At 41.1% G+C, this 25687-nt stretch overlaps 1 long non-coding RNA gene across 1 annotated transcript in view; it reads right to left on the bottom strand.

Moving 5' to 3' along the window:
• LOC148106813 (uncharacterized) overlaps positions 1 to 6400 on the bottom strand; it is a 78817-nt gene extending 72417 nt beyond the window's left edge. The window contains exons 1-2 of the long non-coding RNA XR_015723362.1: positions 6165 to 6400; positions 1893 to 2017 (exon numbers count right to left, since the gene is read on the bottom strand). This is a non-coding gene — a long non-coding RNA (uncharacterized LOC148106813). The remainder of the gene's footprint in view (positions 1 to 1892; positions 2018 to 6164) is intronic.
• Between the last annotated feature and the right edge of the window lie 19287 nt (positions 6401 to 25687).

Below are 25687 nucleotides of genomic sequence, written 5' to 3'. Positions count from 1 at the left end.
CACTCATTGGGCTTCTTCCTCGTATGGAAGAGTGTCGAATGAGGTGTGCTCTGTTGAGAAACTCTTTGTGGCACTTGTGCTCATAGGACTTCTTTCCAGAGTCAGTCTGCTGATGTTGAACAAGGAGGAAATTCCTGTTATCCCCTTCCCCAAAGTCCTTGCATTTGTAGGAATTCTTCCCTGGGTGAAGCATGGGGTCTTTACTTGGTCAGGATGAACCCTGTTCATAGGCAGAATGTCCTGGAGAGAACAACTGCCATAAAACCCTTGAGCCCGTGCTATCAGCTGTCCCCAGACTGTGGCATTCGAAGCTCATTTTCCAGGGAGAGCCTTCTGGAGGATTGGCCATGCTCTCAAGCACCTTTCCTGCATTTCTGAAGGCCCTTCCTTGCTGACCCTTGGCTCTCCCACTCTGGACCCCCCTGAGGCTCCTGGAGTTAGTTGTCCTTGGAGCAAGGCTCCTGCGTGGTAGGCTCTGTGGTGTCAGGTTTTGCTTGGTCGCCTAAAGGGAATCTTGTATATAAAAGGTGGCTATTAGGAGATAGATGGAGAAGAAGCAAAATTACCACTTGAGGGGGAAATGAAGATAAAAATAGTGTCTCTGTGCCTGCTGTGTTTTGACATTTCTGAAACCTCTGTTTGCAATTTCTTTCTTTTCTGATCCTTGGGTTTCTGACATCTTTAAAGGGAAATCCAGGAAGATAGGCTCAGGCAGGGGACAGAGGGACTAGAGTGAAAACTGCTCCTTGAAGTGCAGATTGGGGATGAGTGGATATCATCTCAAAGTCAAGGACTATCTTCTAAATTGAGACTCACCATATTGGCCAACTTCTCCTTCCTTGCCAAAGCCTGAAAGGCTGGAATAATGAAGTGAGTGGGGCAGGTCTGACACGTGGGCTGCACTCAAGGAATGGTAGTTGCTTCTCTTGGCACTGACCCACGAGAGAAGGGGGGAAAGGAACGGCTTTCTCCAGCTGCCAGTGCCATATGATGAGTGGTCTATGCCCCTCTACAGTCATCTCATGTAACTGGAGGATCTTGTCCATACCTTAGGAAACAAGGAACAGCCCTGGGAGGTAGGCCTCTGGGAACAACTGAGCTTTAAACCTTTAACTTAGACTGTGTGTTCCTCTAAAGGATACCAGGTGACAGTAATGATAAATGCCTTCTGAATGCCAGACTCACCTTTCTTCTTGGAAAATAGCTTATCACTAAGGGCCTCTGTTGTGGGGGCTCTGAGGACCCCTTGGTCCCTGGGCCAGCCAGCTTCCTTCTTGTGGAAATCTGGGATAAGGATCTCAGATTGAGGCCAGCCTATGATGGGCACTGGAGTGAAAAGCTGAGGGAAATAGAGACTCGGATGGCCCTTTCCTGCTTCCAGGATGCCCACGCAGGAAAGCCCAATTGCAGAGAGAGACTGAGAATAAGGATGTAGAACTCGCAGAGAAAAGTAGAGGCAAGGAATCTGGGGGCATCAGAGAGTGATCTGCAGCAGAAAGAGCCAATCAGCTGCATAGAGAAGAAACACAGAAGCCATGACAAGAGACACGGAGGCCAAGGCATATCGTGGTTCCTTTCAGTTCCTGATTTCAGACTCTCACAGGGCCCAGCTGGACATTCTGCCCTTGGCTTCTGCAGTATCTCCCCCTTCCCTTCCAGTAAATTCTCCCTGTGTTTTGAACCATTTTGAAGGGGGCTCTGACCCTGGCCCCACCAATCCCTGCTAGACACACAGGGAGACCAGGCAGCATGTGAAACGCAAATAAGGTGGGAGGTGTGAGGAGGAGAGAGGGAAGGTCCCCATATTGTCTGGCCTGGCCAGGCCTGAAGTGTAAGGGCAGAACGAAGGAAGCTGCAGGCTCCCTCAGTGGACACCTTAAGTGAAAACCTACCCGGTGAGAGAAGGTCATCCAGCTCTGCAGCCTCACCTCCTGGTACAGGGACATTTGGGGCTCAGTCTTTTGGGCCAGGACTTCCAAGGGAAGGTCATGGCCACATCCTCAAAGGTCGCTGATCCCTAGGAAGTCAAAGAGACGAAGGGATTAGAATCTGTAACTCTCTCACTGCAAAAGATCCAGGGGTACCCAAGGTCCAAATCACTATGCACCTCCTCAGGGCCTCGCTCTGTGCTGGGCTCAAGGCGGGGCAGCAGATGCTGCCTTTGCACAGGATGCAATTGTGTCAGAGTGAAAAGTCTGCTATGGGGGAAGCCAGGGGAGAATGACACAAGACAATAACACACCTCAGTGTCCTCAGAGGAGCAGAGAGTATGCACGCGAGGATGTCAAAGGAGGAAATAATAACAGTAATCTTCACACCAATGATGGTAACGGCAGCAGCTGCTGAGTCTCATTGGTCCTCGCTGTGCACCTGGCTCTGTGCTGAGTGCCCACTTGCCTGCTGTGTGACCTTGGGGAAGTCACTTCATTTCTCTGAGCAGTGAATTCTGCCTTAATATTACTAATCATTCCCACTTCAGCCAGCTGTTGTCAGAATGCAAGAGAAAATGTTCACAAGGCAGACACTGGAATGCCTGGCCCATGTCTGTACTCGCTATGTTTTTACTACTTGTATTAATCTTCCCACAGCCCAAGTCAACACCGTCATCATCTCCATGTCACAGCCAGTGTGCCGAGGCTCAGGGAGATCTAGCAAGTCAAGCAGAGTCGCATATCTAATAAGTGGAGACCTGAACCCAGGTCCCTCTGGCTCAGGGTCTATGTGTGTAACCCCCATACCCCTCCATCGCTACAATGAGGGTGCGATGAACATGCAGCAAACGATAACAACAGTACAATCTTGCCCACTGGGACATGTCTCAGCAGCTGGAAGGGGCCCCCAGCAACCACACCAGCCCTCTTATGCTTCATTGAACAACCCATATCCCTACCTTTGCCCATGCGGTTCCCTCTGCCTGAAATGCTCCCTATCTATGCCTTCCCCATTAGGAAGCCTAAACCCATTCTGCAAAGTTAACTTCAGGTGCCATCCCCAGGCCTCCCCAGCCTGCTATGGGTACAGTCATGGTTGGGAGTGGAGGCTCTGGTGGTTGGCATACTGAGTAGGAGTTTCAGCTATTTAAGAGCTGTGTGACCTCGGGCTGGTAACTTGACTTCTCTGAGCCTCAAGTTTCTCTTCTGTGAAGTAAGAATAAGAACAGAATCAAATTCTAAGGAGGTGAGAGTTAAATAAGGTGGTACATAATAACTGCCCCTCAGTGCATATCAAGGGCTCAATGAAGGCCAACACTTTATGGTTGTTTTGTTACTGCTGTTTTTCCTATTTACTCCATCAGCACAACCTGGAAAAGCTCAACATAGCCTGCATCTTTGCTTTTGTAATTATGCCAGATTCCCTGCACGAAAATGCCAAAATGAGAGCAGGCTGGGACAGGGGCTATTTTAGCTAGAACTGCCAGGAAAGGCCTCATCAAAGAGGTGATATTTGAGCAGAGCCTGGAAGGATGTGAAAGGTCAGCCAAGGAGATATCCTGGAAGGATGTGAAAGGTCAGCGTCCCCATCAGAGGCAACTCCAAAGGCCAAAGCTGGGAGGAAGTAGGAAAGAATTTGGCATATTCAGGTTGGCCTGGCTGGATGGCAGTAAGCAAGGGAAGAATGGAAGCGGACAAGGTCGGAGATGGTCTCCAAGGATGGGACTTTCGAAGGCACGGTAGGGAATCCGTGAAGGGTAGCATCGTGCACTCATTTACTGAGCACCTGTTACAAACCAGCACTGCTCTAGGCCTGGGGATAGAGCACAAAGAGAAGCTTACACTCCAGGGTTGGAGATAGATCATCCACAAAGAACTAAACAAAAGATCAAGAGAATCCTAAAGACAACAAAATAAGAGTAAGGAAACAAGAGGCTGGGGGCAACTTTCCATGGGGCAACCAAGGAAGGGCCTCTCAGGGGAGGGGACACTGGGTCAAGCCTGCAATGAAGTGAGGGATTGGATCGAGCCATGTGACAAAAAGCAAAAAATAAGGCAAGTCCTGACAGCCATCAGGGCTGTGATGAGATTAAATAGGATAGCTGCTAGAGAACTGAATGGGCCTGGTGTATGTTTACATCCAAACTATAAACTGAAACTGGGTTCAAACTATAGCACTGCCTCATACCAGCCGCACAAACTTATAGGACTCAACCTCCCTGTGCCTAAATGTCCTGATCTGTCAAATGGGCACAACAATGGTACCCATCCCATAGGGCTGTTGTTGATACCAAACACTTTAGTACATGTCGGGTGTGGAGTATCAGCTTTTACCGTCTACAGGATTAACATCATGGTGCAATGAAGTGATAAGCCTTTGAAAATGGTGGCTTTCCTGCTTTTTGAGCATTTAAGAGGATGTGATGGTTAAGACTTTTGATTTTAATCAAATGTTTAGAGGTATAGTAACTTTTCAAACAGTAAGAATTTGTATGAATTTATATAGCTAAATCTGTAAATTTAAATTTCTATTGTGTGTTTCTATTTCAAGAAATGTTTAAAGAAGCAATCATTTCCTAAATAAGTAAATAAATTGGGGGAGGGGCTCTAAGCAGGCCAGTGAGATACTAGCTCTTTCAGCAATGCAGACTGTGTGTGCTGCGTCGTCTCCTGAAGGAGAACCTGCTCAAGGAAATGTCCATTAGAATACTGGACCAGGGGCGCCTGGGTGGCACAGCGGTTAAGCGTCTGCCTTCGGCTCAGGGCGTGATCCCGGCGTTATGGGATCGAGCCCCACATCAGGCTCCTCTGCTATGAGCCTGCTTCTTCCTCTCCCGCTCCCCCTGCTTGTGTTCCCTCTCTCGCTGGCTGTCTCTATCTCTATCAAATAAATAAATAAAATCTTAAAAAAAAAAAGAATACTGGACCAACCCTCCTGCTGAGGGGCTAAAAGAGCTGGAGAAGCTGACGCACCCTTGCCCTGGTCTGGCCTAGGCTGTTTCACTGGCCTAGCTAACTCTTCCCTTGCTCACAGGGATTAGACACAAGGTCCTGTTGAACTCACAGGGCAGTAAATATACACTACCCCCACAGCTCCATCTCTATCCCTGCCTGGTTCTTTACCCACTCACTATTCCTTATCCCTGGCCTCCCCTTCCTCAGATAACAGCCAGAACCCGATGGGACTGAAGGCCCCCTCCTCTCTGGAGGCAGCTTCAGGGATGTCCAACCCTGTGCCTACCCTCCAGCACTTCCATCTCCCACTTCAGGCCCATTTCAAATAACAACCTTAAGGTTCCCTCTCCTAAGTCCACTCCCCGGGCTATGTCCTGGTCCAGATCTAAATCTCCCTTGGACATCCCCAGGGTAGACCCCTCCTGGAACTTCAGACTTGCTTGTCCATCTGTCCATCTCTTTCTCTTTCTTTCTCCACCCCCCCCCCACACACACTCTTCTGGAACATCTCAGAATCACCAAGTCCAAAATGCAACTTCTGATCTCCCCCCCACCCCGCAACCTGCTCCCTCCACCCAACTTCTTCATCTCCATTCTCCCAGATTTTCAGAGAGAGAAAAAAGAAAAGAAAAGAAAAACAAACAAACAAAAAATTCGGGGTGGTCCTTCACTCCCTACTTTCCCTCACAGCCCCTGATGCAGCAGGAAGAGGGCTCCATCCCTAAGCTTTCTATCTGTCCTCAGGGTAATTTGCCCTCCTCTACTGCCATCACTGCTCTGGACCCCATCCTGACGCTCCTGGACTCTACCGCAGCAGTTTCATTGGTCTCCCTCCCCTCCCTCCAATCTTCCCTGAGCAACCTTTGGGGAAACTTAAATCCTAACGCAGATCGTGTCGCTATTGTGTTCACAACTCTCCATGGCTTGTAGCGCCCTAAAAAGAAAGGCCCAGCTGTTCAGGTGCCTTCCCGGGTGTGACCCGCCCCTCACGCTCTCTTCTATGCAGACACCGCACGGATGCTCGGCTTCCCTCGAGGTTTCCCAAGTGCTCCCTACCCAGTCGCACATCCAAGCCTTTGCACATGCTCGTCCTTCTGCCTGCAACGCCCCCACACCTTCTCCCACGGGCTGTCAGAAATGGGGACCCCACTCAGGGCACCCCACTGTGTTGGACACAGCCGCCCGGGCTTCGGTGACCTCACCCGGCGCCCTCATTGGGAGCTTTAGGATCGGGAGGTGGCGTCGGGCGGGTGACCACCTGGGAATGGCAGCACCCACCTGCGCCAGGTCCAACGGCGCGGCCGCCACCATCAGAGCCTGCTGGCCGACTGTGGCCGGGAGACACCGGCGAGGACCCGAACTCCGTGGTCCCCAGCCCGGCCCCCGCGACGGGTGACACCAGGCAGCGACACTGCCGAGCCTCAGACCCGGCTCTGTGCAGTCCCCACAGCACACAACACTTTCTCTTCCGTCACCTCGGGTGTGACACAGCGTTCCAGCGCCTGAACAGATAAAATAACCGCCCTGTGAACAGTGCCAGACGTCCCGCCCCGACGTGGCACGCAGTGCGCGCAATCGTCCCTCTCCAGCTTTTTCATTGGCCAGCGACGCCACTACTCATGGAGGAGAGCCTTCTGGGTGATGTAGTTCCCCAGCGCCTGGCAAAGGCCAAGGGTCTGGGAGCTAATAAACATTAACTCATTCAATACAGTATTCTCAGTCAGGGACAAGAGAAAAGACTTCAGACAGGACCACGGTTGCGAAGACGGAGAAGGCATGCCAAGGGGTCCTGAAGCAGGTAGGCAAGGGTGGCTCCTGCCTCCGGTTCCCTCAGGAAAAAAAAAAATCTCCCCTGCTTGTATAGTTAGAAATTGTGTTCCAAACTAGCTAGCAACACCGTTTTATCCAGATACGTCTTACTCCATATCCTGATATATATCTATTCATTTTACACATATGAGACCTACCTGGAAAAAAAGGTGACTTACCAAGAGCCATTTCCTGCGGGGATAGTGGCTGCCGTGGTCACAGTCAGCAGGTGTGGAAAAGGGGCCATCTGAACCCTGAGTAAAAGTTTGGGACACCATGATTTCATCTTCTTGCTGGGAAGTGGTTATAATTTCACCTGAAATCTCAGTGACAGGGTCTGCAAGGGAGTTGCGATTATCTCAGAAAAACAGTTGTGAAATATCTATTTAATTAAAACTACTAATAATGGTTATGCTAAGACAGTGGCAGAAATAGCTCTGGAGAAATGTATCTGTGACATATGAAAAGGCTAGGATCTCATTTAGTTTGACCGGGTAACACAGAAATCTGAGAAGCTGAGGACATGGTTTCACTGGGAACTTGGCTACTCTGAGGCTTTCACTTTTTGGAGTATGATTTTTTTTAAAGATTTTATTTATTTACTTGAGAAAGAGAGAGCAGGGAGGGAGGGGCAGAGGGAGAGGGAGAGAGAAACTCAACCAGACTCCGCTCTGAGCACAGAGCCCGAGGCGGGGCTCGATCTCACCACCCTTGAAATCACTGCCTGAGTGAACCCAAAAGCCGGTCGCTTAACCGAATGGGCCACACGGGCACCCCTAAAGTATGATATTTTAAATCTTAATTCTTGAGAACACTGAGCCATACCAACTTGAAGAGAAAGGCAAAGTGGGAATTCAGGGAGTTTTCAGAATGGTAATGATCAAGTACACCGTTACTCATAAATAACCCATTGGTTTGATAACTTCCCTTCTCTCCACAGATCCCTAAATTTTGCCTCACTTGCAAGTTTAAGCAGGCATTGAGATGCAGCTCATTCCTGGCTGTCCTCAAGAGAAACATTTCCTGTTAACCCCCAACTCCCATCCCCATCAAATCATCCAGGCCACTCACCCCTACAGCTTCCCATCACTGGCAAAGTTCCTGCTAGCCCTGCTTACCCTTCTGTATTTAAAAAAAAAAAAAAGCCTCTTTCTGTTCGATTTTGAGGTGCCTGTGGATCTTGTGGTCAGCACATTCTTCCTATTGCAACAGTCTTTTCAAATAAATTCTTTCTTTACCTAACTCTGGATTTGTTTTATTATTTGAGAGTTTTATAGGGCTATGACTCAACACAAGATTGGACTTCACTTACAGAACTTTGTCATACCTGCCCAATATCTAATGGCACCTTGCAAATTCTATGAACTCCTCTTTTGTTCATCAATCTGGTAATCCTTTGGTAAATTCAATTCTCAAACCAGTGCTCTGGGTATCATGTCTATGCACAGTAAGGAGTTACTTTGATTGTTTGGGCAAATGATTTTTTCTTTGGCGTTTTGAGTGGGGTCTCATTCCCTAACTCTTGAGAAGAAATCTTCCCTACTCTTCTGTGTGAGGACTCCTTCGTTTTCCCTTGGGAACAGGGGGATGGAATTTCTTTGGCCCTTCAGACAAGAACTGTACAGGGAAATAATCAAGCAGGACTCTCTCCTGGCTTCTTTAAGGTCTTTGATTTCATTGACTAATGCCATGGGTAACTCTCCCTCTACTTTCCCTGCTGACTATATGCCCCACCATTATGGCATTAATTCAGTTCAGTATCTTCAAAAAATGGCAAAATTTTACTACAGACAGCTTAGAATTTCAATGGCCTCTTGGGGGAAACATGGGATTTCCCCATACTGACCCATCAATGACCTATTCCTTCCTATCACCTGACCCCCATCCTCCTTCTTCCTTTTCATGACCTGCAAACTTCCCTTTAGCTCTCTTGAATCCTTTGATCTGTCTGTCCCCCGTTAACACTCCTACCTCCTCTATCCCTCTATCTACTTCTGCCGAACTTTTTCCATCCCCCTTGGGCCCTTCAACGTCTTATAGTCACTTAAGCTCTAGGCCCCCCTCCCTCTTGGGAGTTCTTGAGGGACTCAGGGACCCCAAGAGCAAACACCTAATACTGAAAAAGCTAATTGGAAACAGGCTGGATATTTTATCAACTCAGATAAGCTTTAGATACCCAGATAGTCACTTGGTATCTCCTCAATCCCTTGCCCAAGATTTAATCCATAGCCTGCATAAGATTACACATCAGGGCAAAGAAAATTTTAAGGGTCTCCTTCAGTAATATTGTTGGTTGTGCTTCAGCTCTTATTATAAGTAGATAACTTCCACTTGCTCCACCTACCAGAAATGCAGTCCTGATTTTTATAAAAATGTAAAGGTGTCCAAGGGCAAGAGCCAACTCTTTTTAACCAATGAGTTAAACATTTTAAATTAAAGCTATTAGTTTTCTATTTGTGTCTGGCTGTATATGTATGTATTCTGTTCTTTTTCTACCCCCAGATAGTATTAACAGATTATAAAATGCCTTAAAGAACTCTATTTTAATTGGCTTAGAGATAAATAAGCATTTCTCTAAATATTCCTAAAATTTTCAAAAATTAAAGAAATTTAACATCTAGGATTTTAAAAAATATTCTTATAGAAACTAACATGAATATTTTTTTAAGTTTTTATGTAAATTCCAGTTAGTTAACATACAGTAATATTAGTTTCAGGTGTACAATATAGTGATTCAATATTTCCATACAATACTGGGTGCTAACCCAAATATTTTTATTTATTTATTTGTTTGTGGTTTGAGAGAGAAAGCGCACATGCACACATGTGGAGGGGGGTGAGGAGAGGTAGAGGGAGAGAGAGAATCCTAAGCAGACTCCACAGCCAGCCTGGTGCCCTCCGCAGGGCTCAATCTCACCACCCTAAAATCATGACCTGAGCCGAAATCAAGAGTCAGAAGCTTAACTGACTGAGCCACCCAGGCACCCCTAACCCCAAATCTTTTTTTCAAAGATTTTATTCATTTACGTGAGAGAGAGACAGAGATAGCGAGCGAGATCACAAGCTGGGAGGAGAGGGAGAAGCAGGCTCTCCACTGAGCAGGGAGCCTGATGTGGGGCTCGATCCCAGGACCCTGAGATCATGACCCAAGCCAAAGGCAGATGCTTAACTGACTGAGCCACCCAGGCACCCCTAACCCCAAATCTTTTTTTCAAAGATTTTATTCATTTACGTGAGAGAGAGACAGAGATAGCGAGCGAGATCACAAGCTGGGAGGAGAGGGAGAAGCAGGCTCTCCACTGAGCAGGGAGCCTGATGTGGGGCTCGATCCCAGGACCCTGAGATCATGACCCAAGCCAAAGGCAGATGCTTAACTGACTGAGCCACCCAGGCACCCCTAACCCAAATATTTTTAAAACTCAAGTTCACACAAATAAATCTTGACAAATAAGACTAGTTTAATATTATTGGTTTAATAAAATTGGGTGTCTTCTGAGTTATCAAGTTTAGATAAAATATAAGCAGACTTTTATTCTATTTGAAATATTCTTCCTAAACTTCTACAGGTTTTCTGATTGAATAGACTAAAACTACATCTGTTAAATATTTAAGATTATAAAAAATGGAATTTTGTGTTTAACCAAATTAAATCATTATCCTGACAAACTCTATTTTAACACTAATTATGTTTTGTAATATGTCAACTTGAAAACAGTTTTCAAAATCTGCTGGTAAATTAAAACCTCAGACTTATGCTAAAGTAATTAATGAATATTTATTAAATAAGTAGATCATTTTTAAATAAGATAAATATGAAATATTAATTACTAAGCATACTTTTAAAGCTATATATGTTTGGGTCTGTTAATGAACATTTTCATTTTTGCCTCACTGAAAAGTTGTACTATAAGAGTTAGTTATGGCTATAAAAATTGTGAGATGTATATTCGTAGGCTCTGGTGATCTGTTACAAAATACTGGTGTATGACAGTTCACAATTATCCACCTCCCAATTTTCTCTAAAATAAAAGTTACTGCGGATGAATGTTGCAATCAATATATGTGAGTGACACTCTACTAGTAGCAATAATAGCAGACAGGAACAACTTTGTATTCAAAGTAAAAAAGATATGTTTTTATTAAGGGAAAAATAGTTATGTCCTAAAGTTAAATGACTGGTTGTTCCAGAATAAAAAAGAAGAAAATGTAAGATAAAATTTAAGTGGATATAAACAATGATAAAGGGGGATTTTATTTGTTGTGGTCAAAGCTGGCAAAGAATTAATGGACTTATTTTTAAGTTTTTAAAAGGAAATTTAGTATCAAATATACTAATTCAAAACTGGAATCAGGTTTTATTCTCTGTTAAATAACAAAATTTTCTTAGATGGTAGATCTGCTCTTAATAAGAAATTACAAAAGTTTTTCTTTGACTTCTAAGTACTTTGCCTAAAAGGCAAAAATACTGTATCTTATCAGAGTAATTCCCTATGCTTTTATGTTGATTTTATCATGTCCTTGATTAATTAAGAAACCAAAGTCTTCTCACTTTTAAAAGTTAGAAGTTCTTTACAAACCCCCGTAATTTCCATGCTTTGCTCTGGGAAATAACCAAGACTGTGGACAATCTTACTGAAACCCCGAACGTGATCGCCATAGAACTGCATCAGTTTCAACAAGTGGTCTTCCAAAGTCAGCTGGCATTGAACATGATTCTGGCTTCCCAAAGGGCTACTTACACAGTGGTCAGTGGTCAGAAGTGCCTGCAATGCATATGTTCTCCAAAACATCTCTGATGTCTTGCCATCACCAAAAATATTCAAATCACAGACCAGATAATCCATTAGATCGCCACTGCTATCCTCACTTTACCATTTAAAGGCACTTTGGGTCCAATGTCCTGGAATCCTCTCAGCAGGCTCCCTTCCAACCTCAATTTTGGTTTTACTCCCATATTCAACCTTGATTAATCATTCTTTTCATTATATTCCCAGGCATACCCCTCACCAGTGCATTGTCTCTAAGACCTTCTAACAGCTGTTGGTTGACAAAATGCTCAACATGTAACTAATACTTCAAAGCCAACAAGAATGTGAAGTCCAGCCCACCCCTGAAAAGTATTATGACCAACTTTGACCTCACAGCAACTCTTATTCTATCCATGGTAGTGTGGTAAGGACAGTCTGTGGCTATCTTATTTATTTATTTATTTATTTATTTATTTATTTATTTATTTATTTATTTATTTAAGATTTTATTTATTTATTTGAGAGAGAGAGAGAGGGAGCATACGAGAAGGGAGGGTGGAGGGGGGCAGCGGAGTGGGCAGAGGAGCAGGGGAGCTCAATTGCAGGACCCTGGGATCGTGACCTGAGCCAAAGGCAGATGTTTAACCAACTGAGCCATCCAGGCACCCCTATTTTTATTTTATTTTTGAAAGAGAGAGAGCACACACACACTCTAGGAGGGACAGGGGCAGAGGGAAAGAATCTCAAGCAGGGATAGGTAACCTCAAGCAGAGATGGGGCTTGATCTCAAGACCCTGAGATCATGACCTGAGCCAAAATCAAGAGTCAGTTGCCTAACAGACTGAGCCACCCAGGAGCCCCCAGTCTTTGCCTATCCTAAACAACAGGGACTGACCAAGTGCTCACAGTTATCAATAACATACCCTCTGACTTGGCTTAACCAAAGTTGAGTTAGGCTTTTCTCCTCACAGGCCCCTGAACTTTGGCTCACCCCCAGGTTTAAGCAAGAACCAAGATGCAGAAATCCCCCCCATTCAACAGCTCATTCTGAGAATCAGCTAAAGAGAGAGAAATCTTTCCTGTTCCCATCATGCTGTCTGCTCACTCCCACCACTTGCCCCCGCATACAAAGTTCCTGCTATTCCTGCTTACCCTTCCCTGTTAAAAAAAAACACATTTTTCTGTTCAATTTTGAGACACTTGCAGAACTTGCGGTCAGAGCATTCTTTCTATTGTTGTGGTCTTTTCGAATAAAGCTCCTTCTAACATAAAGCTATATGTTTTTACTTGACAGTAAAAATGAACAGGAATTCTGCAGTTTAATGTTTATTCCTATTTAACAGATATTAATTAAACCCCTACTGTGTTTCAGGCACTGTTGTGGGTGCAAGGGACACATCAGAAACCAAAAGACGGAGATCCCTATCCTCACGGGGTTTATGTTCTAGTCAAGGAAGATAGAAGGGAAACAGAAACATCCAAATAGTGCAATGATACCGCATAGAGAGAAAGTTATGGGTGATGAGAAATGGGGAATTACACCCCGCCCCCAGGGCAGTAAGGGAAGGCTTTACTAATCTAGGGCATTTAAGCAAAGACTTAACAAAGTGAGGGAATGACTTTGCTGGTATCTTGGGGAATAAATTCTAGGTGGAAGAAACAGCCAGGACAAAAGCCCTAGATTGGTATTGTCTGTGCCCGTCTGAAAAGGCAATGAGTCTGGTGCAAATGGATCCAGGTGAGTGAGGAGGAGAGTAGAACGAGATGAGCTGCTGGTGAGACACAGCAGGCAGGAAAAGGAGGAAAGTAATATTAAATTTATTTTTCCATTTACATGATGAATTGGTTCACAGTGCACAAAGTGTACTGTGCTGTGGTAGTAAAGAGGAGAGGCATTTGTCATAGTCTGAAGGCCAGGAGATGGGGAGGGGTGCTTTTAAGTAAAGACACCTGAGGTGAATCCTCAACCACGAGAAGTCGGTAAACAAGTGAAAGGGTGGGAAAGTGTTTTCCAGGCAAAGCCAGGGGGGAGGAATTCGCAAAGGCACGGAGACCCAAGAAAACACTGGTTCTTCAGGAGTACACGTGTAGAATGTGACTACAGTCTAAGGTAGGTTGGGGGCACTGCAGGGAAGGATGGCCCTGCAAATATAAAGAGGTCAGAACTTGAAGGGACACCTGGGAATATGTTAATTTAATGGCTGTATTACTCTGCTTGGAAATAACTTTATTAAAAGTATATACTCAGTGCAAAATCATCTGAAAATGCAAGAAAAGCTATAAATAAGAGAATTAGAAAGTGCTGATAATGCCATCTCAGACACATGTCGTGTTAATATTTTGGTGCTTATTGTTCTACCTTAAATGTTTATATGTAGACAATATATACAATTAGATGGGTGCATATACATAAATGAATATACATTTTTATTTTGTAGAAATTGAATCAAACTCTACATGCTGTGTTGTAGTCTTCCTTTCAACACAATGTTTTGGGAAAATATTTTCATGTCAACAAATATATATCTGTCACCTTTCCAATGATTGATATAGCATCCAGATTCTTGAATAACCCCATACCGGATGCAAGTTTCATGAAGATAGGGACCATGCATGTCGTGTTCATTGTAGCGTCCCTAGCATCTAGCAGCATCTAGAACATAAAAAGCCTTAATAATGTGCTTCATTGTGGATTTTTAGGTGTCTTTACAATCGTTGCTATTATAAACAATGCTGCTGTGGAGAAATATGTGCATATATGCTTGCAAACTCTTTGGTAATGTGTTTAGATTAAATGACTAAAAGTTAAAACACTAAGTAAAAAATGTACGTTCTTTTTTAGGGCTTTTTATATCAATTGGCAACTGCCCTTCAGAAGAGTTTTTATTGCCAATTCATAGTCTGACTGAAAATAGATGAGAATGCCATTTTCCTCAAGTACTTGCCAACCCTTTATAGGAACAGTAGTATTCATGTTTGCAAATATATATGAAAAAGCAACCTCACATTAAAATATATATGTATATTTGATTACTAGTGAGATAAAATATTTTTCATATTTTATTGATGTTGATCACTGGTATTTCTTCTTTGGTGAATTCTTGATTATGTCTGTTGTTTCTCATTTTGTGCTTGTCTTTTCCTTACTTATAACTTTTTACTTATAAAAAGCTTTTGGCATTTTGTCTAGGCATTGAACGTTGTTTTTGCTTCTGTAACATTAATTTCACCTGTTCCCAATTTTCACACGGTTTGGAATGGATTGACTCCCCCCCCTTCTCCAGGAGTAGACTCTGATTGGTCTACATTGTAGAGGGTAATTCCACCTCTGTCCTTGGTGATTAATTCAGGCGCCGACCCCTAATTCAGGCCTAGGCCAATCAGTGATTAGTTCAGAGGTGGCCAGTAGTAGCACTCCCTTGGAGGAATACTAAACTAAGACAATTGAGTAATTACACCCCACATTCCACAGGGATAGGCACTAGTCCAAGCTTAACTGGATCAGGTGATGGAAATACTCCCTGAACAAAGTGATTGAGTTTAAGAGTAATCAGAAAAAAACTGAAGATACGTTTTGTATTACGGGAAGTAGAACATCTCTCCTTGCAATTAACAAAAAAATTATATAGCCCAAGTTGCAAGTCACAACTATCTTATGAGTATGAAGAAAGCCAACCTGAAGATGAAGCCAGCACTGGAAACAGTATGGAATCAAGAGAAACACAGATAGTGAGATCCAGAGGTCTGTTATAACCATACCAGATGTCTACTCAAACTGATAAAATAGAATTTTCTTGAAGTATTTTAAGGCAGTTTAAGAATATATGAAGTAAAGGGGCGCCTGGGTGGCTCAGTCGTTAGGCGTCTGCCTTCAGCTCAGGGTGTGATCCCGGCATTCTGGGATCGAGCCCCACATCAGGCTCCTCTGCTGGGAGCCTGCTTCTTCCTCTCCCACTCCCCCTGCTTGTGTTCCCTCTCTCGCTGGCTGTTTCTCTCTCTGTCAAATAAATAAATAAAATCTTTTAAAAAAAGAATATATGAAATAAAATAAAAAATTTTATTCTACTTATTCTTAATTGATCTATTTTATAACTGTCCAAACTAATAATTCAACAACATATTAGGTAATTACAACATATGGATAAGTAAAATGAAAGGCAGCAATGTTATAAGGGACAGGAGGGAGGAATTGAGACCATTCTATTATGTGACCTTCACTATCCATGAAGTGATAGAATGTTATTTGAAAGTTGACTTTGATCAGTTGTAAATTTATATTGTAAACTCTTGGGTAAAAATGAAAACAATTTTTTAAAAAGTATAATTGATATGGTAAGAGAGGAGAGAAAATGGAATCATATAAAATGTTCAAGTAAAACCAGAGAAGGCAGAACAAGATGGGAAGGGGGAAAAAAGCAACAAAAACAAGTGCAAAAGTGAAAAGTTACAAACATGGTAGGTATTAATCAAAAAAGCAATAATCACTCTAAATATAAATGGTCTAAATACACCAACTAAAAGACAGATACCGACGTAATGGATAAAAAAAAAAAAAGACCCAGCTATATGTTGTCTATAAAAAAAGTAACACTGAGAAAGTGTAGTATACTCCAATGGAAGAGGAAAAATTAAAATGAACTCCAGTAAACATATCTGAAACACCAAAACAGATACACCTGTTAAAAAGGATAGGCAGTTAACATTTAACCAAAAACAAGGGGAAAACAAATTTATGAAAAGTAAATATCTTCATAAAATGATGTTGATTATCTCCAGTCTGATACACAGATAATTTAAAAACAGGCTTATTTGCAACATTCGCTAATGAAAAAATTCCCCAGTACCTAAGCCTCCCAAATTAAAAACCATCTGCTGCACAGCAATCACAGGTGGTATAGTTGAGAGGTAGGAAATATTTGATAATGGCAAAACCAGTTTCTTAGCTCATGAAAGCAACTGAAGAAAGTATAGAATTTGGAAAATACACCTAAGAATGCATTAAAAAGAATTGTTAAAAAATCCTATCTCCTGGTAAATTATTTCATTTTTATTTTTGTTTCTTACTATAAGCTCATTCTAAAACTGAGATGACTAGAATTTATGGCATGGGGAGTTTCACCTCATTTGTATTTCAAGATTTGCTGCTTGTTCTGATTCGATGTTTCCCATTCATACAACTAGCTTTATTGTGATCTCATGGCTTCTATGAAGTATTTTTGCCCATTTTTCTTGATGTAAATATTTTCCCATATGTCTTATTTTTTGCTTTTTATTTAGCATGCAACTTGAAGGATTTTAAAGTCAGATAAAATAAAGTCAAATTAATTCGTCCAAGAAATATTTGTTGAATACCTCTCTTGTGCCTTATATTCTACTGGGCACTTACATCAGCAAGCACAAGAAAGAAAAACTGTTTTCATGGAACTACATTAGAGAGAGTTAATACCCTACATGTTACTCAACAGTCCTTTATATTATTTATAATTATCCTCTTGATAATTATTTTAGGTATTTAAAAATATTTTCTATATAAGGAAACTGAGTCCTAGAGAGGTCAAGTGACTTGTGAACATCACATGGCTAACAAAAAGCTGGGCCAAGTTTATAACCCAATTTTGCCTTTGACTTTCAGGATAACTTCAGGAAATGGCATTGTTCTTATTACAGGAATGATGATGCTATATTTGAATGAAGAATGTTTCTGAAAGCAAACGGGAAAATGACCAAGCACAGCTACTGAGCCCCAGCCTGAGAGTTTAATCTTTTAGGATTTAATGAGCATTTGCTGATTTCTGATAAATCTCCCTTTTTTTCCAGTACTTAGAGACATAACCTCATCCGATGCTGGAGTTTATATGAGAATCAAAATAGTTCAGGCATCTTGACCCAATATTTGGGAAAGGGCTTTGTTTACAGAGATCCTAACATAAATAGTTGACTGTTTATAGTGGATCTTAAATCATAGGGAAGAAGTCCTCAGGACCAAAATATATGAGAATAAAATAACACTGTGTATTTTCTTATCATAACAAGTCATGTTCTCATCAGAAAACATTTTTTTCTAATAATGCATCCCTTTGAAACTATGCATAATGTATTTAGAAGAATTATGTAACTTGTTATTATAGAGATAAATGTATCTCTATTTTTCTATAATTTCCCTCTTTGGGGGGAGCGTTAGATAATAGTATGTTGATTACACACTGATGGACACCAAAAAATATTAGAAACAAAAATAAACCAAACATTCCCAAAGCAGGTTTTATTCTGTTCTTGATGCAGTTTCTTCTTACGTTCCGTTTTGTTTTATGTGGTTTCCCCTGAATGATTTCTTTCACTCACATGGACTTAACTTCTTACCATACTTCAATAACTCCTATTCTGAGTTTTCTTCTGAACTCTGAGACCATATTTTTCTACTACTACCTGGATGTGTCTCCACTTGGGTGACACAGGGGCAACAAAAACTCCAGTAGGACTGGAAGCAACTTATTTATCTTCCCCCATGCATGTGTCCCTCCTTGTATTAGCCTAAACCAGTTAATATCTCCACCCGCTATACTCCATCTCCCAAGAGAGATATAGAAGCCATCCTTAGCTCCTTGCCCTCTCTAATCACCCATTGTCAACAGGTTTTGTCAATTCCATTCCCATAACTCAAGGGTGCCCCCTCTAATATATCCATAATGCTTTAGTTTATGTACTACTGATCTCTTGGCCAAACTTTTGAAATATTAACCTATCATGGTTATGATTAACCCAAATAAGTACAGCAGTGTAGCTAGAAAGAGGCATGCATGCAATTAATGATTCTGATAATCGACTCTATAATATAATCTGGATAAGGAGGAATCTGAGGGTATAAGTGGGTGATAGAAATCAAAAGAATGTAAGTTCAATGTATTAGAGATGCTAGAGTGTGGTCAAAAATGTCTTAGATGTGGTACTAAAGAGAGCAAGTTGGAAAGTTAGAAGGCTATGGTCAAGGAATGGGATCATGGAGGAGTTGTGGTTATTGGAAATGATAAAGTCTAGGATGTGGCCATGGGAGTGACTGACTATAAGGAAGTGAAAAACAAGTTCACTGGAGGAAAGGAAAAGGAACTGAGAAGAGAGATGACTGGTAGGACCATCTGTGTTAATATTGAAATTGCCCAGAATTAGGGCAGGAGTAGAGTCGGAGAGAGTGACAGGGAGCCAGGGGTCTGTAAATGAGGGATGACGGGGTCCATGTTGTGAAAAGATGAGATCTTTTGCAAATGGTGGGGTGTATATCGGTGGTGATAATTTCCAGAGTATCCAGTGAATGAGTTTCAGGAGTTGAGGAGAGGTAGGAGAAATAGAAAAAAAGATGCAATATGGCTTTTAGAGTCCAGGAGAGAAAGGATGAATGACTCAGGACTTGGCTTCTTATGGTAACTGGCATCAACATATATAAAAAACAAGATGAAATCTATTTTTTATTGTGGTAAAATTTTTAACATGAAATGTAACCTCTTAACAAATTTTTAAGTGTTCTATAGTCTTGTTGACTATTTGTCCATTTTTGTGCAACAGACTTTGAGAACTTTTTCATCTTGCATGGCTGAAACTCTATACTTCTTCAAAATCAACTTCCCATTTCACACTACTCCCAGTCCGTGGTGACCACTATTCTTACTTTCTGCTTCTATGAGTTTGACTATTTGAATTACTACATGATTCCACTTATATGAGGTATTTGTCCTGTGACTGGCTTATTTCACTTAGTATAATGTCCTCAAGTTTCATCCATACTGTAGCATATGACTGGATTTCCTTCTTTTTAAAAGCTGAATCATATTCCAGTGTATGCATATACCACACTTTCTTCACACAGTCATCCATCCATGGACATTTAGATTGTTTTCACCTCTGTTCTATTGTGAATAATGCTACAAGGAACATGGGAATGCAAATGTCTTTTTTTTAAGATTTTTTAACATTTATTTGACAGAGAGACAGCGAGAGAGGGAACACAAGCAGGGGGAGTGGGAGAGGAAGAAGCAGGCTCCCAGCGGAGGAGCCCAATGTGGGGCTCGATCCCAGAACACCGGGATCACGCCCTGAGCCGAAGGCAGACGCTTAATGACTGAGCCACCCAGGCGCTCCATGCAAATGTCTTTTTGGACCCTGATTTCAATTATTTTGGATAAATACCCAGAAGTTGGATTGCTGAATCCTATGATAGTTCTATTTTTAATCTGGGGGGTAATCTCCATATTGTTTTCCTGTTTTCCATAGTGGCTGCACCAACTTACACTCCCACCAACCACACACAAGTGTTCCAATTTTCCCATGTCCTTGCCAACACCTTTTATTTTCTGTTTAAGATATGTATTTTATGTATTTACATAACTACTATCCATCTATCTGTCTAAATGGCCATCCTTGCAGGTATGAGGTGATACTTCATTGTGGTTTTGATTTGCATTTCCCTCATAATTAGTGATGTTGAGCATCTTCTCCTACATCGTTTGGTCAGTTTTTAAATTTTTTTCCAGCTTTATTGAGATCTAATTGATATATAGAATTGTGTAAATTTAAGGTATAGATGGCATTAATTTGATACACATATATATTGCAAAATTATTACCACTATACTCTTAGCTAGCACCTACATCATGTTACACAATTACCATTTCTTTTTTTTTTTTTTTTTTGCTAAGAACTATTCGTTTGTTTGTTTGTTTGTTTGTTTGTTTGTTTGTTTTTACCTTTTGGCCCTCTTCATCTATTTTTCTTAATCCCCTGCGCCATGCCTCTGACAGCACCAATCTCTTCACTGTATCAATGAGCTTGGTTTATTTGTTTGGTTAGATTCTATATGTGAGAGATATCATACAGTATTTGTCTTTCTCTGTCTTATTTCACTTAGCATAATGCCCTTGAAGTTCGCCCATGTTGTAAGATCTAGTGTCTTAGCAGCTTTTATATAATGTAATACTATTAACTATAATCACCATACCATATGTCGGATTTCCAGAACTTGTTAATCTTATACCTGAAGTTCATACCTTTAGACCAACATCTCCCCATTTCCCATACCCCTAACCCCTGGCAACCACCATCCCACTCTCTGTTTCCATGAGTTTTGGATTTTTAGGTTCCACATATAAGTGGTATCATACAGTATTTGTCTTTCTCTGACTTATTTTACTTAGACTAATGCCCTCAAGTTCTACCCATGCTGTTGCAAATGGCAGGATTTCCTTCTTTCTGATGGCTGAATGATATTCCATTATACGTGCAACATATATATGACATGTATCAACATATGTAAATATATATCATATATAAAACATGTATAACATATAATTAATACATATAATATATAGCATAAATATATTTATATATGAAACATCTTCTTTATCTATTCATCTGTTGACAAACACTTAGGATATTTCCATATCTTGGCTACTGTGAATAATGTTGCAATTAACATGGGAGTTCAGATATCTCTTCAAGATCAGGATTTCATTTCCTTCAGATATATGCCCAGAAGTGGAATTGTTGGATCATATGGTAGTTCTATTTTTAATTTTTGAGGAACCTCCATATTGTTTCCCATAATGGCTGTCCCAATTTACATTCTCACCAACAACACACAAGGGTTACCTTTTCTCCACATTCTCTCTAGCATTTGTTAACTGTTGTCCTTTTGATCATAGCCATTCTAACAAGTGTGATGTACTATCTCATTGTGGTTTTGATTTGCATTTTCCAGGTGACTAGTCATATTGAACATTTTTTCATGTACGTGTTGGCCATATGTATGTCTGCTTTGGAAAATGTTTGCTCAGGTCCTTTGCTCGTTTTAAAATTGGATTTTTTCTTGTTTTTGTTTTCGTTTTTTTGCTATTGAATTGTATGAGTTATTTATATATTTTGGATATTAACCCCCCATGAGATATATGACTTGCAAATATTTTCTTCCATTCTGCAGGTTGCCTTTTCATTTTGTTGTTTCTTTTGCTGTGCAGAAGCTTTTTAGTTTGATGTAGTCCTACTTTTCTATTTTTGCTTCTGTTGCCTGTGCTTTTGGTGTCACATACAAAAAATCTTTGCCAAGACCAACATTATGAAGTTTTTCTCCTATGCTTTCTTCTAGGAGTTTTATAGTTTTATGTCTTCCATTTAAATCTTTAATCAATTTTGAGTTTATTTTCATGTGTGGTATAAGATTCGCATCTAACTTTATTCTTTTGCACGTGGATATCCATTTTCCTGACACCCCTAGTTGAGGAGAGGACAGGATGAAATTTAATCATGATAATCACAAGGCAGGAAGAGGTGACAAGCCTTTAGGAAAGGAACTGGGATGAGGGGACTTGCCAGGAGCAGGTAGAATTCTGGGGCTCCCACTTGATCCCTGATGATGGATGGATAGAGTCCTGCAGAGAGGTGTTATCACCCTCAGCACATAAGCTCCCTCTTGACCTCTGCTGAAAAAGCCTCAGAACTAGCAGTATGGCACTGGCATTGTGAGTCCATGAGCATTTTGTTGGCTTCTGCTCTTGGTATCTGCAAAGGAATGGTGTTAATACAAGGACATGGAGTTCTTCTTGACTTCTGGTAAAAGAAACTTCTGTTTAAAATAGCTGCCACCTCTTCTATGTCAACTTTATTTCAATATTAATTAAGTTAATTGATAACTTCCAACTCCTACCCACACTCCAGTTTGTCTGTTTTTTATTTTATTTTCAAAACAGATTCTTAAATGTAGTTTGCAGAATAGAGTGATTCTCTCCCCCTTATACTCCTAGATAACTCTACTTCTGATAATAATTTACATCACAGTGTTTTTAATAAATTTATCCCTCTGCCATGTTTTTCTGATAAGACACATATTCAAATAACTATCATATAGGCAGCATGTAGTAAATAGTAAAATAAATGAGTAGAGAGAATTTTTAAAAAACTAATACTTAGTGGGGTCATTGAGAAAAGGACTTTGGGAGGTAGCTGTTAGTTTGGGCTTTGAAGAATGTTATGTTTGGGGTCACAGAGGATAACATGGATATAGGTGAAGAGGAAAACAGGGAGGTCTTAGGGAAATCATTGCATTAGTCAACTTTTCTGGAGCGTAAGTTGCTTGAATAGAGGTTGTTATGGATGTGGCTAGAAAGATAAGTTGAAGCCTGTTCATAGGGGATCTTTCCTGTAAGTCTAAAGAATTTGCACTATACTTGGTAAGTGCTACAGAGCAAATAACAGCTTTTGCAGTAGGAAATGACATGTCGAATATGTTATCCTTTTCAAGGGGAATTACACCCATTTGATACTGATCTTTTTTGTTATTGTTGTTCTATTTGGATATATTTTCTCTCTGTTCGTGGCTTCTTATTTATGTTTTTCTTTTTTAACCCTATGTATCCTTGTATCTTTTTTTTTTAACTCCAAGTATCACCAGTTCTTTATGGAATATGACAAAGTATCCATGCATATCTAAGTATATACTGGAGCTCTTTTGGGAAACAAGGCATTCTAACATTTGCTTTTGGTCAGCCTCAGCTTTTGAGGCATAGAAATCTATTACCATCCACTGTAACAGCAAGCATTTCAGCAAGTCCTACAACAGAGCATTAAAGTGCAATAGTGTCAAATGGTTATAATGTATGCAGATCAGGAATAATAACATTAGCCTATCCATAGAGTTAAGCTCTCTGTGTCCATATCAGCCTGGTAGCTGCTTGAGATAATCGATTTTCTACAAATAAGGCATGAAAGTGCTCCCACTTCCTTTGAAAGGACAGCACACCCAGGATGTCTTTCACTCTTATTGATTTTAAATCACATTCAGTGACTGACTTTGAATCATCAACTGGGTTTCCCTGGAGTTAAAGTGCCAGAAAGATTTAATTAGAGAGCCACAATCTAGATAAAAGATACCATATCATTGACTTAAAATCTGAACTGCACTTCTCTTTTGATGCTGATGGGTGAAAAAACTCCATGTTTTAGTTTTTTCTAAAATGTTTTCTGAGGTCGTGCAGGCTCCTTGAGGTCAAGGACTCTACTTATATATCTCCATATCTGCAAAGCTTAGCAGAGGCCCTGGTGTTAAGTGGGTGCTCCAGAAGAGTTTTCAGTTTATTTGATTGAAATGTCCTTTACGCTTTTTTAAAAAATTTCAAAATGAAAGTTAACATCAAATTAAATATTCCACACTCTAAAACTATTTATAAAATATCTGTCCAAAAGCATATAAATACCTTGTCTTTAAGACTTCATAAGCGCAGGAGGTAGCTTGCTATATTAAGCAATTAGAATGTGAAACTGGAAAGAGTTTCTGATGTCACCAGGGAATGATTTCAGCTATAAACCTCAGCAATGTGTGTGGTTCTTACCACACTGTTATATTTTTCATCCATAATGTAGACATTATATAGAATTTATGGAGCTGTGCGAAAATTTCTCTGGGAGAAATCCCCACACACAGAATGATGGGGTTGAAAGGTTTGCATGTATTTAATTGACTAGTTAGTGTTGGATTACTCTCGATAATGGTTGTACCAGTCCACATGCCTTCCTATCAACAGTGCAATGTCCCAACAACTCAACCAGGACTTGATAGTACCCAGCTTTCTGATTTTTACCAGTCTAATAATTAGTGCACTGTTATTTCATTTTCACATCAATTTATGGAGGTATTTGAGATGCCCTGGCTTACACATAGGAAAGCGGAGGCACAGAAAGATGAAAGTAATAGAATTGATTCGCTCATCTCACTTGGAGTCTGGGTGACCTCTTCAAAGAATTTCCTTCTGTGGGGAATAGTGTTATACAGAATACCATTCCAGTTCTTCTGTGGTTAATAGCCTCTAAGTTCTGGATTCATGCATTTGTCATTCTTCTAATATGCTTAAGATCTTCTCATTCATTCCAGGATGGAACTTGCAAATGAGTTGTTCCAAAACAACCAAGTGGAGCTCTCCATTCAGCAGAGAGGGCTCAAAAAACTGGCTTTAAAACCAAGCATTCGAAAAAAAAATAATAATAAAAATAAAAAATAAATAAAACCAAGCATTCACACACATGTTGGCTGCTTGATTATGGGCAAATAACATAACTTCTATGCATCTCAATTGACCCTTCTGAAAAATGAAGACAATAAAATCCAAGCCATGCAGAATGGATTAGATGGATAATCATGTATTAAAACTACCCTAGCACAAATCACATCTGACAAATTATAAACAGAAAATAAGTGGTTTACGATGTTTGTTATTATCTTTTTTTTTTTAAGACCTTATTTATTTGAGCAAGAGAGAGAGCGAAAGAGAGCATGAGCAGGGGGAAGTGGCAGCGGGAGAGGGAGAAGCAGACTCCCTGCTGAGCAGGGAGCCCGACAGGGGGCTCAATCCCAGGACTCTGGGATCATGCCCTGAGCCAAAGGCAGATGCTTAACCAACTGAGCCACCCAGGCGCCCATGTTTGTTATTATCTTAATACCTTCAAGATAGTATCAGCACAATAAATTTATTTTCCTGAAAAAATTTGCATTAATTTTAATATATGTAAAGCATATTTATTATAAAAGTCTAAATGAATACAAACGTGTACAAGTTTTTTTAAAAAAATCATGGGACACCTGGGTGGCTCAGTTGGTTAAGCGTCTGCCTTCAGCTCAAGTCATGATCCTGGGGTCCTGGGATGGAGCCCTGCATGGGCTCCCTGCTCAGCAGGGAGTCTGCTTCTCCCTCTCTCTCTGCCCCTCCCCCCACTTGCGCGCTCTCTCTCTCTCTCTCTCTCTCTGTCTCTCAAATCTTTAAAAAATTTTTTAAAATAAAAAAAATCAGATCATTTTCTAATCACATTTCTCAGAGGTAACCCTAGTTCTTAAAGACCTCTTTATGGGCTCCTGGGTGGCTCAGTCCCAGGATTGAGTCCTGCATTGCGCTCCCTGCTCAGTGGGGAGTCTGCTTCTCCCTCTGCCCTTCACCCAACTTGTGCTCTCTCTCTCTCTCAAATAAATAAATAAATAAAATCTTTTTTTAAAAAAAGACCTCAGGGGCGCCTGGGTGGCACAGTGGTTAAGCGTCTGCCTTCGGCTCAGGGCGTCATCCCGGCGTTATGGGATCGAGCCCCATATCAGGCTCCTCTGCTATGAGCCTGCTTCTTCCTCTCCCACTCCTCCTGCTTGTGTTCCCTCTCTCGCTGGCTGTCTCTATCTCTGTAGAATAAATAAATAAATAATCTTTAAAAAAATAAATTAATTAAAAA

Source organism: Ursus americanus, chromosome X (assembly GCF_024610735.1).
Source record: "Ursus americanus isolate L20-20 chromosome X, mUrsAme1.1.p, whole genome shotgun sequence".
NCBI lineage: Eukaryota > Metazoa > Chordata > Mammalia > Carnivora > Ursidae > Ursus > Ursus americanus.
The sequence above is the reverse complement of the archived record's forward strand: the minus strand, read 5'-3'. Positions and strand labels throughout refer to the sequence as shown.